Source organism: Phacochoerus africanus, chromosome 3 (assembly GCF_016906955.1).
Source record: "Phacochoerus africanus isolate WHEZ1 chromosome 3, ROS_Pafr_v1, whole genome shotgun sequence".
Classification (NCBI taxonomy): domain Eukaryota; kingdom Metazoa; phylum Chordata; class Mammalia; order Artiodactyla; family Suidae; genus Phacochoerus; species Phacochoerus africanus.
The window spans coordinates 25,636,617-25,652,653 of NC_062546.1; the positions used below are offsets into that span (position 1 = coordinate 25,636,617).

The following is a 16,037-nucleotide window of genomic DNA, read 5'->3' on the forward strand; positions in this document are numbered from 1 at the left end:
ACAGTGGGAACTCCTCAACTTAAGTGTTTTTGATCTTCCACTTGTCAGCCACAAATGTTGTCAATATGAGGTTCATTATTTATACAAAGCTATAATTTCTTTGACAACATAATAGGTCATTGCCATGTATCTTTATACCTCATATAAAGAGATTTAAGAAGATTCAGAGTTCCTGCTGTGGTGCAACAGGATTGTCAGCGTCTCTGGAGTACCAGGACGCAGGTTTGATACCCAGCTAAGCACAGTGGGTTAAGGATCTAGCATTGCTGCAAATTGGTTGATTTGGGACTAAGGAGAGATCAAAAGCCAGGGAAAGAATGGATCTGACAACCCTATAACTCTAAGAATCAGCAGTGGATAGGAATTAGGAAGGGTATCAGAACTCTGACTTAAAATAACTCATTTTTCAATTATGGAAGTTGCTGGACAATAGGATAGGGAAAAGGGAATAAACGTGCAGAGGTTACATGATTTATTACTTGCTTCAGACATTTGTCTAATGAAATGGTAGAGGATTATATTAAATAATTTAGCTACTGTCGTAGATATTACTGTTCACCAAATATTCCAGTTTCTTTCCCTACTATTCTTCTCTCTGCAGGAGGATTATACATTCTTTCCTGTTGAACTCAGAGGTGGCTATATGTATTAGTTATCTCTGCTATATAACAAATACTTCCAAACTTTACAATTAAAAAAACCCTATTTTTTCTATATGTCAAAGATTTGGGTGTAGTTTGACTAGGTGGTCCTGGCTCAGTTTCTCATGGGTTTGCTGAGGAGTGGGTTATGGCCAAGATGGTGGAATAGGAAGACCTTGAGCTCACCCCCTCCCACAGACACACCAAAATTACAACTATTTATAGAGCAACTGTCTATAAGAATGACCTAAAGATTAGCAGAAAAGATTTTCTACAACTAAAGATATAAAGCAAGAACCATGAGTCTTGTAGGAAGGCCAGAGACACAGTATCATCAAGATCCACACCCTTGGTTAGGTGGCCCACAAACGAAGGATAAATTGAAGAGGTTCACCCCAAGGAATGAGGGATCTGAGACTCACATCTGGCTGCACAGGCCAGGGGTCCTGCATTGGAAGATGAGCCCCCCAGAACATCTGGCTTTGGAGGACAGTGGGCTTGTGCATGGGAGAGTCAGAGCGTCGTAGGAAACAGGGGCTTTGTTCTTAAAGGGTGTGTGCAAATCTCACACTCTGAGTCCCAGCATGGAGAAAGGGATTTCAAAGAAGCCTGGGTTAGACCCACTTTCTCATCTTGGAGAGATACTGGGGGAAGCAAGAATCAACTGGGACTTCCCCTGGGGACAAAGATACTGACAGCAGTCCATTTATAGGAGCGCATCTTATCATGATGACACTGGTGCTTGGAAGCACCATTTTGAAGTCCTCCCTTTAGCCTATTAGCACTGCGGGGTTATCCACCCACCAGCAGGCTGGCATCAGCCCTGAGAACCCCCAGGTCATGTAGCCAGCTGTGCCAGGACCCAGCCTGGCTCATGAGCAGGCTGACAAGCACCATATGAGGCAGGGCCTGGCAGCCAACCAGTCCAGGGCCAGCCCTACTTACCACTGCACCCACAGCAGTTGGCCCACCACAGTAGAAGGGCCCACATTGCTTACATGGGGAATACTTCTAAAGCATACAGTTCTGGTGATGCTGGGATATGCTGCTGGGCCCCATAGGAAGTCTCCTGTATAGAGCCATTTCTCCAAGGCTCAGAAACAACTGACCTACCTAATACATGGAAATAAATACAGAGAATTGCATTGTGGCTCACCACTTAATGAACCCGACTAGTAGCCATGAGGACATGGGTTTGATCCATGGCATTGCTCAGTGGGTTAAGGATCCAGCATTGCTCTGAGCTATGGTGTAGCTAGCAGACATGGCTTGGATCCCATGTTGCTGTGGCTGTGGTGTAGGCTGGCAGCTGTAGCTCTGATTAGACCCCTAGCCTGGTAACCTCCATATGCCATGGGTGCATCCCTAAAAAGACAAAAAAAGAAAAGAAAGAAATACAGAGAATTAGGCAAAATTAGGAGATATAGGAATATGTTCCAAACAAAGGAATAAGACAAAACCCCAGGAGAACTAAGTCAAGTGGCGATAAGAGATCTACTTGAAATAAAGTTGAAGGTAACAATCATAAAGACGCTCAATAAACTCAGGAGAAGAATGGATGAACACCAGAAGAAATTTAAGAGTTGTATGATTAAAGGTGAACTAGGAGTTCCTGCTATGTGCAATGGGTTAAGGATCCAGGGTTAAGGATCTGGCACTGCCAGAGCTGTGGTGTAGGTCCCAGATACAGCTCAGATTTGATCTCTGGCCCAGGACCTTTCATATGCCATAGGTAGGACAAAAAAAAAAAAAAAAATGAAGAGCCAAATGGGGCTGAAGAATTCAATAACTCAAATTTAAAATACACTAAAAGAATCAATAGTAGATTAGATGATACAAAGAAATGGATCAGAAAACTGGAAGACAGAGTAGTAGAAATCATCCAAGCTGAAAAGAAAAAAAAAAAGATTAAAAAAAAAACCAGGACAGTTTAAAAGGCCTCTGGGTCAACATTGAGCACACTAACATAACATTGCAGGGGTCCAGAAGAAGAGAGAGAAAGGGGCAGAGACCTTATTTGAAGAAATAATAGTTGAAAACTTCACTAACCTAAGAAAGGACACAGACATCCATATTCAGGAAGCACAGAGAGTTTCAAACAACATGAATCCAAAGAGTCACACCAAGATGCATTATAATTAAAATAGCAGAAATGAAAGATAATGAGAGGGGCTAAATTAGGAGTTTGGTATTAAAATATACACACTACTATATATAGAATAGATAACCAACAAGGACCTGCTATATGGCACAGGGAACTACACTCAACATCTTGTAATAACCTATAATGGAAAAGAGTCTGAATAAGAATATATATATTTAACTGAGTCACTTGGCTATAGACCTGAAACTAATACAACATTTGTTTTACGATTTTTTTTTTTTTTTTTTTGCCGTGCCCACAGCACATGAAAATTCCTAGGCCAGAGACTGAACTGGTGCCAAAGCAGTGACAACACCAGATCCTCAACCTGCTGAGCCACTAGGGAACTCCCCTAACACAATTTATAAATCAACTATATTTTAATTATAAAAAATAATGACAGAATCTTAAAAGCAGCAAAAGAAAACCAACTAGTTACATATAAAGGAACTCCCATAAATCAATGAGCTGACTTTTCAGCAGAATCTTTGCAGGCCCAAAGGAAGTGGCACAATATAATCAAAATGATCAAAGGAAAAAACTTGCAGTTAAGAATACTCTACCTATGGAGTTCTCGTCATGGCTCAGTGGTTAACGAATCCGACTAGGAACCATGAGGTTGCCGGTTCAATCCATGGCCTCGATCAGTGGATTAAGGATCCGGCGTTGCTGTGAACTGTGGTGTAGGTCGAAGACGTGGCTCGAATCCTGAGTTGCTGTGGCTCTGGCGTAGGCTGGCAGCTACAGCTCCAATTAGACCCCTGACCTGGGAACCTCCATATGCTGAGAGAGCAGCCCTAGAAAAGGCAAAAAGACAAAAAAAAAAAAAGAATATCTAGCAGGGCTATCATTCAGATGTGAAAAGAGAGGTCAAGAGGTTCACAGTGAAGCAAGAGCTAAAGAAATTCAACACTGCTACACTGGCTTTACAAGAAATATTAAAAGGACTTATTTAAGCAGAAAAGAAAAGACCATAACTAAAAATACAAGAATTATGAAAGGAGGAGTTCCTGTTGTGGTTCAGTGGGTTAAGAACCCAACTAATATCCATGGGGATGGAAGCTCAATACGTGGCCTTGCTCAGTGGGTGAAGGATCTGGTGTTGCCGTGAGCTGTAGTGTAGGTCGCAGACATGGCTCAGATCTCGAGTTGCTGTGCCTCTGGCATAGGCCGGTGGCTACAGCTCCAATTGGACCCTAGCTTGGGAACTTCCATACGCCATGGCTGTGGCCCTAAAAAGACAAAACAAAACAAAACACCCCCCCCCAAAAAAAAAACAGGAGTTCTTTTGTGGTGCAGGGGGTTAAAGATCTGGCATTGTCACTGCAGCAGTTTGGATCGCTACTGTGGAGCGGGTTTGATCTCTGGCCCAGGAATTTCCACATGTTGTGGGCAAGGCCAAAAAAAATGAAGAAAAAAAAATCCTAAAAAACAAAAAACAAACATAACAAGACAAGAACAGGTTCATAGATGCAGAGAGCAAATTGGTGGTTGCCAGAGGGGAGAGGGGTGGGGGAATGAGTGTAATAGGTGAGGGAGAAAACTTCCAGTAATAAAATAAATAAGTCACATGAGTGGGTATAATGTATAGCATATGGAATATAGTAAATAATATAATAATTTTGCTGGTGACATATAATTAGATTTATTGCGGTGATCATTTTGTAATGTTTAAAAATACTTAATCACTATGTTATATACCTGAAACTGATATAATATAATAGTGTAAATCAATTATGCTTCAATTTTTTAAAAGATGTTTCCTGGGGCTGCAGATATCTGAAAATTTGAATGAAGCAAGGAAGATCCTCTTCCAAGAGGGTTCATTCACATGACTATTAGCATGAGATCGCTGATCCTCACTGGCTACTGGTGAAGAGCCTAAGTTTCTCTTCACATGAATCTAACCACCTGGCTATATGAATGACCTCAAGACATGGTAGCTGGCTTCTTCCAGAGTGAGTAAACCAAGAGAAAAACTGAAATGCCTTTCATGACCTTGTCTTGGAAGTCACACAATGTTACTTCTGCCATCGTAGTATTTGTTTGTTTTTCCTGGAGGCGGTCAGGGATTGAACCCATGCCACAGCTATAATCAGAGCCACAGCAGTAACAACATCAGATCCTTAACTCACTGAGCTATGAGAGAACTCCTCATGTATTTATTACAAGCAAGAGACTAGGTCTACCTTATACTCAAGGGCAGAGGAATTAGGCTTCACTTTCTAAAGGTAGGAATATCAAATAATTTGTGGACATAATTTGAAAACTATCACACCATATGATTTGGTTTAATAAAACTGGTGACATGTATAATTTCTGGGCAGAAGATTTAAGAGCCAGTGAATGATCTGCCTGTTTCTTTTCCCTCTTACATTAAACAGGAAGTGTTTCAGATAAAAGACCTGGATCCTGGAGTAAAGATAATGTGGAGCAGAGCTTTTACTGTCACTGACAAGTATGTCCGGCATAGTACAAATTACTTAAGTAATATCACATTAAATATTTACAACAATGGTAAGTATTATTTTCCATACTTTATAGAAGAAATGGAACTATCATCCTTCAAATTTCCTGACATTCTTGACATGATTCACTTTGCTTTGTCTATTTTTTTTCTTTTTATTGAGAGCACTTTTCACTTTCTAACAAACTATGGTCTGTATTCATTTTGTTTATTGTCTGTCTAGCCTTGCAAAAATGTAAGTTCCACAAGGGCAGGAAATCTTTGTTTTGTTCACTGATGTATCCCAATGTAAAAAGCAGTCATGACACATAAATACTTACTGAAGGCTGATTTCCTCTACCAAACCTCTCCCTTGAAAAGTGTCCTAGTTTGCCTACAAATTTTCTAATGATAACACTCCAAGAAAGATTTGATAAGCATAGGCTGTTTCTTAATAGCTCTGTTCTCAAAGGTTAACCATATTCCCAAGATCTCATTGAAATCTCCAGTAAGATTGCTTATTTCAACTAATATTCTCATGCTATCCCCTAGCTGCCATGGCTTCTGAGTTGTGACAAATCACCAAAGATAGGCTTATCCTACCTATCCTACCGGAAATTTCTACTTTACTCTGAGTCTCTCTTTATTATCCTTATCCCTTCAAAATCACCAAATATCTATCCTGTTTTTATTCCTCTAAGGTTCTAAAAATGGCTCTTTGCACATTTCTTCCTAGTTAACATTTGCGCATTTTAACAAACACCTTGATTCCAGATAGTCAAACTAATGATGAGAATTCTAGAAAGGAAGACATTACTGGGCAGCCATGCCACTGTAGAAGAGACAAAACTTGCTGCCTGGCATTCACAATCATTCTCAGGGAGTGTGCAATAAAAGTTCACAAACATGTTTCTAAGTGTCATATAATGCACTTTTATGAAAAGCAATCTCTTTTTATTCAATAAAGCAGTGTAAAATTTTTAAACAACTAACCAATAAACATTAAAAGAATTTTTTTTTCATAGCCTGTAAGACTCAGGAATAGGAGGATCTGTTCTTTCTCCGAAAACAAATGTGGTAACTTAAATCTGTCTGCAAAAGGAACAAAGAGGAGAGAAAGCTGTGCTCCATTCACTGACATCCTTTAAGAATTATTTTGTTGGAACAGTACTTGTGACCTTACTTAGGGTTATACCTAGGAAAAGAGCTATAGTTAACACAGAAATGAAGACAATGTGGTGGCATAAAAAGAAGTGACCAGCAGTCTCTGTTGTGGCTCAGCAACAACAAACCCGACTAGTATCCATGAGGACACAGGTTTGATCCCTGGGTTAAAGGATCTGGTGTTGCTCTGAGCTGTGGTATATGTCGCAGACAAGGCTTGGATCCTTTGCTGCTATGGCTGTAGTATAGGCCAGCAGCTGCAGCTCCAAATCGACCTCTAGCCTGGGAACTTCCATATGCCGAGGGTGCAGCCCCAAATAGACAAAAAAAAAAAAAAAAGTGACCAGCAGACTGAAGAGCTGGAATCCAGTTTTGGCTTTGCTACTATCCAGACATATGACATGTACAAACTGGTTTACTTCTCTGGATCTCAATTTCTTTCTCTGTGAAATATTGAGATTAGAAAAGATTGCTTAGAAAGTCTTTCCACTTTTTAATATTAACACAAAGAGGTATATAAGGTTTTCTAGTATGGGGGAAGAGGACCAGTAGTATGCTGGTAAATGTTCGATAAAAATATAAATGTTGGCGTTTCCATCCTGCCTCAGTGGTAATGAACATGGCTAGTACCCATGGGGATGCAGGTTGACTCCTGGCCTCTCTCACTGGGTTAAGGATCTGGCCTTGCCACAAGCTGCAGTGTACGTCACAGACACAGCTCAGATCTGGCATTGCTGTGGCTGCAGCATTAGCTGGCAGCTGCAGCTCTGATTAGACCCCTAGCCTGGGAACTTCCACATGCCTTGGGTGTGGCCCTAAAAGAAAAAGGAAAAAAAAAAATGCTTAGGAGTTCCTGTTGTGGCTCAACAGGCTAAGAACCCAACTAGTATCCATGAGGATGTGGTTTGATCCCTTGCCTCACTCAGTGGGTTATGGATCCAGCATTGCTGCAAGCTTCAGCGTAGGTCGAAGATGCACATTGGATCTGGTGTTGCTGTGGCTGTGGCTGTAGCTCCAATTCGACCCCTAGCCTGGGAACTTTCATATACCCCAGGTGCAGTCATAAGAGAAAAAAAAAAGTTTAATAATTGGCTTCCTGGAGGAAAAAGGTTTTGTTGTGTTGAGCAACAAAACAGTGGTGGGAATACTTCTACCATTGTCAGTTTTAAAGCTACCAATGATTTAACAGCCTACTAGCAAAATTCCTGAAAATTTAACAATTAACATCCAGAATCTAGTAAGAGCAGATCTAACACACCACTATTTTGTACTATCAGAGGCAAAGGATGCTTATTATTGTCAAAAATACTCTTCTGTTTTCTGTATGGTCTGAGTTTCTTTTTTCTTTTCCATTTCTATTTGATGCTATCTTTCTTGCTTAAGGCTTATCTCAACCATCTGGTGATCCTTTTTTTTTTTTGTCTTTTTGTTGTTGTTGTTGTTGTTGTTGCTGCTGCTATTTCTTGGGCTGCTCCCGCGGCATATGGAGGTTCCCGGGCTAGGGGTCAAATCAGAGCCGCAGCCACCGGCCTACGCCAGAGCCACAGCAACTCGGGATCCGAGCCGCATCTGCGACCTACACCACAGCTCATGGCAACGCCGGATCGTTAACCCACTGAGCAAGGGCAGGGACCGAACCCGCAACCTCATGGTTCCTAGTCGGATTTGTTAGCCACTGCACCACGACGGGAACTCCTGGTGATCCTTTGTATCTTCATATTTAAAAGTGAGTCATCGGGAACCTCCATATGCCGTGGGAGTGGCCCAAGAAATAGCAAAAAAAAAAAAAGTGAGTCATTACAAAAGGTATTTGGAAACTCAATGTTAATCAGAAGAGTTTTTCAGTTGGTGGGTTTTAGTGCAGGTTGATAAAGTGGGGACCTATCTGTTTTGAGTGTTTGTTTTTTTTGCTTTTTAGGGTCGTACCGGCGGCATATGGAGTTTTCCAGACTAGGGTCCAATCAGAGCTACAGCTGCTGGCCTACACCATAGCCACAGCAACATGGGATCCGAGCCGTGTCTGCGACCTACATCACAGCTCACAGCAATGCCAGATCCTTAACACACTCAGCGAGGCCAGAGATGGAACCTACAACCTCATGGTTCCTAGTCAGGTTCGTTTCCCCTGTGCCACAATGGGAACTCCGGGACCTATCTGTTTTGTTGGGAGACCCTCAAGTATTAGTATCTACAGATATTTCTTCTGGGGTTATTCAATTTCGAATTTCTTCCAAAATTATTTCTCCGCTGTCCTGCCTGGAGAATATAAGCCTTGCCGTCAGCATTCCTGGAGTGAAACAGAGCAAGAGGGCTGGACAAGTTTCATCATTCAGCATGTAGATATTCATCTGATCTGTTTTCAGTGTAATATCCTCCTATCCCAGCCTCCTCAGCTAAGATCTTTAGCTGTACCTGGCATCTCAGTTTGGAGCCTCTCTAATTCAATTTTTCACAGAATAAACCAGGGAGATAGAGGGATAGTTGCCTAACTAAGCAGGATGAAGAAGGGACCTGATAGTTTAACTTCTTTTATAGACTTTCAGCCAATCCCCCTCCTTTTGACCCCTCACATATCTGTACTGCTATAGTATATGCTCTTTCCAATTCCTGATGTTTCAGTGTTCTGCAACATGAACCTACCTGCTTGTCTCTTATTAATGCATCCTGCTCAAATATTTTGAATTTGGTTTTCTCAGCTCAACTTTCCATCTTCCAAGATTTTGCTATCATCTGCTGTCATCTTTCTTATTCCCTTTGTCTTTGTGGAATGATAAGATTTAAACTGTTAACTCACTGTCATTTTAGTGATTTGGGGGAGAGAACAGGGATAATCACGTGCCTTTAATCTGTCCATGTACCTTGAAAAGTGCCAAACTATCGAAATGCTCACTCTTTTTGCTCCCATTTTAAAAAAGCCAGAAGGAGAAAATTCAGAGATAAAATTCTGCTCTCATGAAGCTGTCGTGAAAAAACACGGGTCTGAGAATTGTAATACCTATTTTCAAGTCTTGTTATTTTATTTATTTATTTATTTTGTATTTTTGTCTTTTTAGGGTTGTACCCGTGGCATATGGAGGCTCCCAGGCTACGGGTCTAATCAGAGCTGTAGCTGCTGGCCTACACTACAGCCACAGCAACACCAGATCTGAGCCACATCTGCGACCTACACCACAGCTCACGGCATGCCAGATTCTTAACCCACTGAGCAAGGCCAGGGATCGAAACCCGCAACCTCATGGTTCCTAGTATGATTCATTTCTGCTGTGCCATGACAGGACCTCTGAGTCTTGTTATTTATTAGTTGGTTGATGTTGATTTTAGGTAAGTTAAATTTTCTGACTGTTTCATCATCTATTAAGTGGTGATAATCATCCTACCACAGCCAGTCTTATTTATAATGGCTAAGGAAATAAAATTGATATAAATACATGAATATACATCAAATATACAACATATACCATTGACTCTATTATCAAGTAACATAGTCAAATATATTTTGAGAAGCAGTGTAAGAGAGTAGAAAGAATATCAGCTTCAGTTACACAGACCTGGACTTGAATTGCATCTCAGTCATAAATTGTGTGATCTTGGGTAAGTGACCTAACCTCTCTGAGCTTCATTTTTCCCCATTTATAAAATGAGTATAATATTATTAACCTGACAGGCTACCATGAGGATTAAATTAGATAATGCTTGTACACATCTGCTAGGTCCTAACACTTAGTAGGTACTCAGCAGATATTCATTCTTCCTCTTATCCCCTTAATTTGGGACCAGCTTTCTTATGTTTACATGAAAACCCAAAGCTTGTATTTCCCCAATTAATGCTAAACCACATTAGTAATAAGCATCTTAGGTTACCACTAGTCCTCATAAAGGCTTTTTATTTGCTGTTTTCTCAAGACCAAATTATAAATGTGGGCAGCCCAAGTTGAAAGAGTTCAGCATACATATCCTTTGAAGTGGTAATGGGTTATTGCTGAGGCATCTTTAGGAATATTTTGTTATGAAATAAGATGTGAAACTTGGAATGAATATTAAAGGAGATCAGGGAACAGGAATACTGGGAAAACTACTACTTGAAAAGTATCTTAAGAGTTATTGATGTTTTTTGTTTTTGTTTTTTGTAGTTGATCCTAACACAAACCCAGAAGCTGGGCAGGCTTATTATTCTGTTTAAAAGATGAAGAAATCAAAGCAGGAGTGAAAAAAAGACTTGCTCAAGATTTATTAGTCATCAAGAACAACCCAGGAGCGCCAACCTTGGTCTTCTAATTTGTATTTGCATTTTGGTTTATGTAAATACTACCAATTGCTACTTCTCGATGAAGACAAAACACAGTCAGTCAAACGTGGTTGTGGGGGGAGACAATGTTAAACAAGTTAACAATAACCCACAACCTTCGGACCAACTCAACCTTGGTCTTCTGACTACCTATTCATTACTGTTTTTTAAAAATTCTGATTAAATATACTTAACATGAAATTTACGATCATAATCATTTTTATATACAATTAAGTACATTCTCCTTGTTGGCAACCAATCTCCTGAACTCATCCTGCAAAACTAAAACTCTATACCCATTAAACAATATTTTTCCATTCACCCTCATCCTGTAGACCATGCCAACCACAATTCTACTTTGTTTCAATGAATGTGACTATATTAAGCACTTCATATAAATAGGATCATAAAGTGTTTATCTTTTTGTGACTGGCTCATTTCACAATGTCCTCAAGCTTCATCCATGTTGTAGCATGTCAGAATTTCCTTTTTCTTTTTTGTCTTTTCTAGGGCCACACCCACAGCATATAGAGGTTCCCAGGCTAGGGGTCTAATTGGAGCTGGAGCCGCCAGGGCCAGAGCCACAGCAACTTGGGATCCGAGCCACGTCTGCAACCTACACCACAGCTCACAGCAACACCGGATCCTTAACCCACTGAGGGAGGCCAGGGATTGAACCCGCAACCTCATGGTTCCTAGTCAGATTCGTTAACCACTGAGCCACGACAGGAACTCCAAAATTTCCTTCTTTTTAAGGCTGAATAATATTCATGTATTCAATATTAAATATGGCATGTATATACCATATTTTGTTTATCCATTCATCTATTAGTGGACATTTGAGTTACTTGCACCTCTTGGTTATTGTGAATAATGCTGCCATACACATGGGTAAACAAATACCTCTTTGAGAATCTGCTTTCAATTCTTTTGAATATATAGAATTGGACTTGCTGGATCATATGGTAATATTATTTTTAATTTCTTGAGGAACCACCATATTGTTTTGAAGAACAGCCACAATAGTGCCTGCATCATTTTGTATTCCAACTAATAGTACATAAGCATTCCAATTTCTCCACATCCTTGTTAACACTTGTCATTTTAGGAGTTCCCATCGTGGCACAGTGGAAACGAATCCGACTAGGAACTATGAGGTCGTAGGTTTGATCCCTGGCCTTGCTCAGTGGGTTAAGGATCCACCATTGCTGTGAGCTGTGGTGTAGGTTGCAGATGCAGCTCGGATCCTGCGTTGCTGTGGCTATGGCTGTGGCCAGCAGCTACAGCTCTGATTAGACCCCCAACCTGGGAACCTCCAGATGCCGCCGGTGCGGCCCTAAAAGACAAAAGGACAAAAAAAAATTATGCATTCTTTCAACAAACATTTATTGGGCTCCTAATAAGTGCTAAACCCTGTGCTAGGCAACGTTGGGGCTACAAATTCTCTCAACAGCAAGGGAGAAAGATGAGCAATGAGTAGATACAATCCAAGGTGCTGAATGTGTACACGGTATGATAAATCACTCCCTTCTAAGGGCCTGCCAATCTACCAAAAAGACTGTTATCACATCATTTTACAGTAAATCATAAAGGGAGTATGCAAAGCACATTTCTTTCCAGACTATGTTCACACCTAATTATTCCAAACTGAACACAGCTGTTAAGTTTCCTGTTCTCCCTTGGGAAGGAGGCTATGTTCAAGAAGCTAAGCCTTTGTACGTTAGTTATTAGCACTCATACTTATTGCCTCATATGGGTTCTTGCATTCACAAACATGGGCTGGCACTGAGAAAGCAAAGAAAGATAAGACACAGATATTGCCCTCTATGATATCAAAGATAGCCATAATATGATACTGTAATAGAGTAATGAGAGAAAACAAGTAGAAAGAAAGGAATAGCTTCCCACCTCACCAACCTCTGTTCTCCCCCACCCCCATGAAAATCATAGGCTTCTTTTTAAAAGTAACATCTAAGCTGAATCTTTAAAGATGGCAAGAGGAGTTCATCAGATGGGAAGAGAAGGGATGAACATTCCCAGACAAGGGAAAAGCATTTTCAGGAAACATTAAGTGATTCAGTGTGGCTGAACCGTATAATACATGATGGGGAACAGTAAAATGGGTAGAGAGTAGAGTGATGAGGACAGCTGGAGAGATAGACTGTGCATAACTATTATGCCGAAGATAACAGAGAATTAACTGACTTTCAAGCAGAGAAGGAGTATGATTAGTTTTTTCTTTCTTTCTTTTTTTTTTTTTTAAGGAAACTGCAAGCTAGATGGAGGATGAGCTAGATTCACAGAGAATCAAGAAGGAGCCCTGGGAGAAGGAGTTCAGCTGATTAACCAAATAGGGTCTCACAGATCCTTGAGGTGGAGCATTGGAGTTTAGGATCTCATCTTTGTCCTGCAGGATCAGAAATCTGATTTTCCTAATGAATCTAGCATGGAACAGATACTTGAAGACTGACTCACAATAACCAAATTCATAATAAAATGTGGTATAAAATATAATTCTAATTTACTAATACACATTCATTCATCAAACACTTATAAAAGATCTACTTTGTGCTGAGCACTGTTCTAGGATCCAGGGACACAGCTGTGATTAACAATTTCCTGCCCTCAGGTCCTGTTGTAGCTCAGGAGGTTAAGAACCCAACTAGTATCCATGAGGATGCAGGTTTGATCCCTGGCATCACTCATGGATCCTGTGTTGCTGTGAGCTATGGTGTAGGTTCCAGTTGAGGCTCAGATCTGGCATTGCTGGTGCTGTGATGTAGCTCGGCAGCTACAGCTCTGATTCGACCTCTAGCCTGGGAACTTCCATATGCCACAGGTATGGCTCTAAAAAGTGAAAAAATAAAATAAAATAAAATTTCCTGCCCTCACAAAGTTACATTCTAGTGTGGAATAAGTTTTTCCAGGAACTAAAATATTTTTGTTTGCTGCCCAGAGTGTTTCCTTCCCTGTGTAAAGCCACCAAAGAATCTAAGTTCATAATCAACATATCCTGTGGTAAATGATCAGAAAAAAGAGTGGATGGTTTCATTCAGGCCCAGGTAAAGCCAAAGAAACTACCTATGCTCTAGACACGTGTACTTAAGACTAGCTTAACAATGGTCTTTGGATTTATGATTTCTCTATCCTGAACATTGCTGGCTGAAAAAACATGGCCAAATCCTGGCAGATTCCTATCTTTCTGGATTCCAGGAGAACCATTTCAATTCTAACACATTCTTCCAGACATACTGTAATACTATTGATTTTAATTATGTTAGCTTCAGTCATTTTTACCATATATGATTAAATAAAGACTCTAACTTCAACTCTAGCACTGTAAGAATTTTGTTAAAATTTCAGATACTACTGGATTTTCACCCACAACTTCAACAAATAGTTACCAAATATTTAAGCGCCTATGATGAAACTGGTACTCTGCTAGGTGCTGGGGATATTAGAGTGAACAAAACACATTTTGCACCTATTCTCAAGAAATTTATATACATTCTACAGTGAAGTGAGGTTATGAAATTACAAGTAAAAAACTGGCAAATAAATTAAATTGTGTTAAGTGTTATGAAGGAAATAAACACATTGTGCTAAGTGTTATGAAGGAAAGGGGCTGTATCCCAGAAAGCAATGACAATCACCTGGGCCAGGCTAGTGGCAGTGGAGATAGAAGTGGTTGGATTTGAGATTTATTTTGGACACTGAATCAGTAAGACTTGATAATGAATTGGATGAAAAAGTGAGGAAAAGAAAGGAATTGAGTTAACTCCTGGATTTCTGACTTGAGCAACCAGGCAGAGAACAGTGCCTTGCTAAATGAGATGAGGAAGATTTGCAGTGGGAAATACCATCAGATTTTGGCTTGCTTAAGTAGAGAGAGTACTGGACTAAAATTCATGAGATCTGGGTTTTAGCTCAAGTATTGTCACTAAGTTTCTGTAAGTCATAGCCTCTATAGGCCTACTGTTTATTTTATGGGTGAATTGAAGAAACTAAGGAATACTTTAAAGCTTGCGCAAACATAAAATTTAGTATGCAGTTGAAAGATTATCATCATTAGCTTACTACTGGGAAGCTGGAGATCTGGGTGGTGCTGAGCATCAAGAATGGATCACAGTGAAGATTCCAGTAGGCTGTTCTGGATTTCTCAATATTTTTTGTGGACTTCATAATTTGGCTTCTGTAGCTATAAAATAGGAAAATCACAATGATTTCCCTCACCATTATGAGAAGAAAATTAATAAATGTCTATATGTTTTATACATTCCTAGGTGAAAGAGGTAAGGAAAACACAAATAACAATTGTGTTGATGTTCTTACTAGCTTAACCTAAGTAAGATCTACCTCTTGGAAAATCTGAAAAAGCTTAGCTATCATTGCTTTGTGACTTTTGTCAGCTCCCCAGGGAATCTTGGCTTTCCCTAGAGAACAAACTACTACCTTGGGGGTAGTGTGAAATCTCTGAAGAAAGTCTCTTATAAGCAACCAGTTCAGGGAGGTCAGATCTGGTACCAGTTGTAAAGGAAAATACATCTTTTCACAAAAGCAGTTAAGTCTATTTGCTAAGTAGACTAGCATTTCCCAAACAGGGAGTGGCAGTACAATAAGGCCTCAAGACTTTGTGGGAGTTCCCATCATGGCTCAGTGGTAATGAACCTGACTAGTATCTATGAGGACCGTGGGTTTGACCCCTGGCCATGTTCAGTGGATTAAGGATCTGGTGTTACCATGAGCTGGGGTACAGGTTGAAGATGTGACTCAGATCTGGTGTTGCTGTGGCTGTGGCGTAGGCCAGCAGCTGCAGCTCTGATTCAACCCCTAGCCTGGGCACTTTCATATGCCTCGGGTGTGGCCCTAAAAAGACAAAAAAAGAAATAGTGTTGATGACACTATGCAATAAAATTATAAGTAAATTTTAAAAATCAAGTAATAGAAGTTCCTTCCACCTGGAAATAAAAAAAAAAAAAAAGACTTTGTGTGTCTTTGTTAACATGAACTGAATTTGTTAGAGTGAACTGAGTAACTTAAGGGTGATTTCCTATGAGCTCCTCTCCACTTCTATCATTTCTCCTCTACCTTTGTTTTTTCCCACTTGTCTTTTCCTTGTCTCAGTCTTCATTTTCCTAGTTGAATAGACTTTTTGAAAACTTAAACTTAAACAGAAACTTAAACAGAAACTTTGTTTCTGTCTCTCTTCTTCAAAGGCCCCTCCATCAAAGTGACCTGGGAACTGTCATGCCCCAAATATTTGTTACCTCTCACAGATCAGGAGATAAATGGTATTCAACAGTGGCTTTCTTTCTTTTTGCTTTTTTTGTGCTGAACCTGTAGCATATGGAAGTTCCC

General features: G+C 40.1%; 1 protein-coding gene across 2 annotated transcripts in view; it reads right to left on the bottom strand.

The window, feature by feature from the left end:
* The window catches only part of ASIP (agouti signaling protein), a 185,404-nt gene that overhangs the window by 139,696 nt on the left and 29,671 nt on the right, over window positions 1-16,037 (bottom strand). For both annotated transcript variants that reach the window (XM_047771291.1, XM_047771290.1), the window contains exon 2: window positions 14,757-14,877. The gene's annotated coding sequence lies outside the window, so the exon portion shown is untranslated. The remainder of the gene's footprint in view (window positions 1-14,756; window positions 14,878-16,037) is intronic.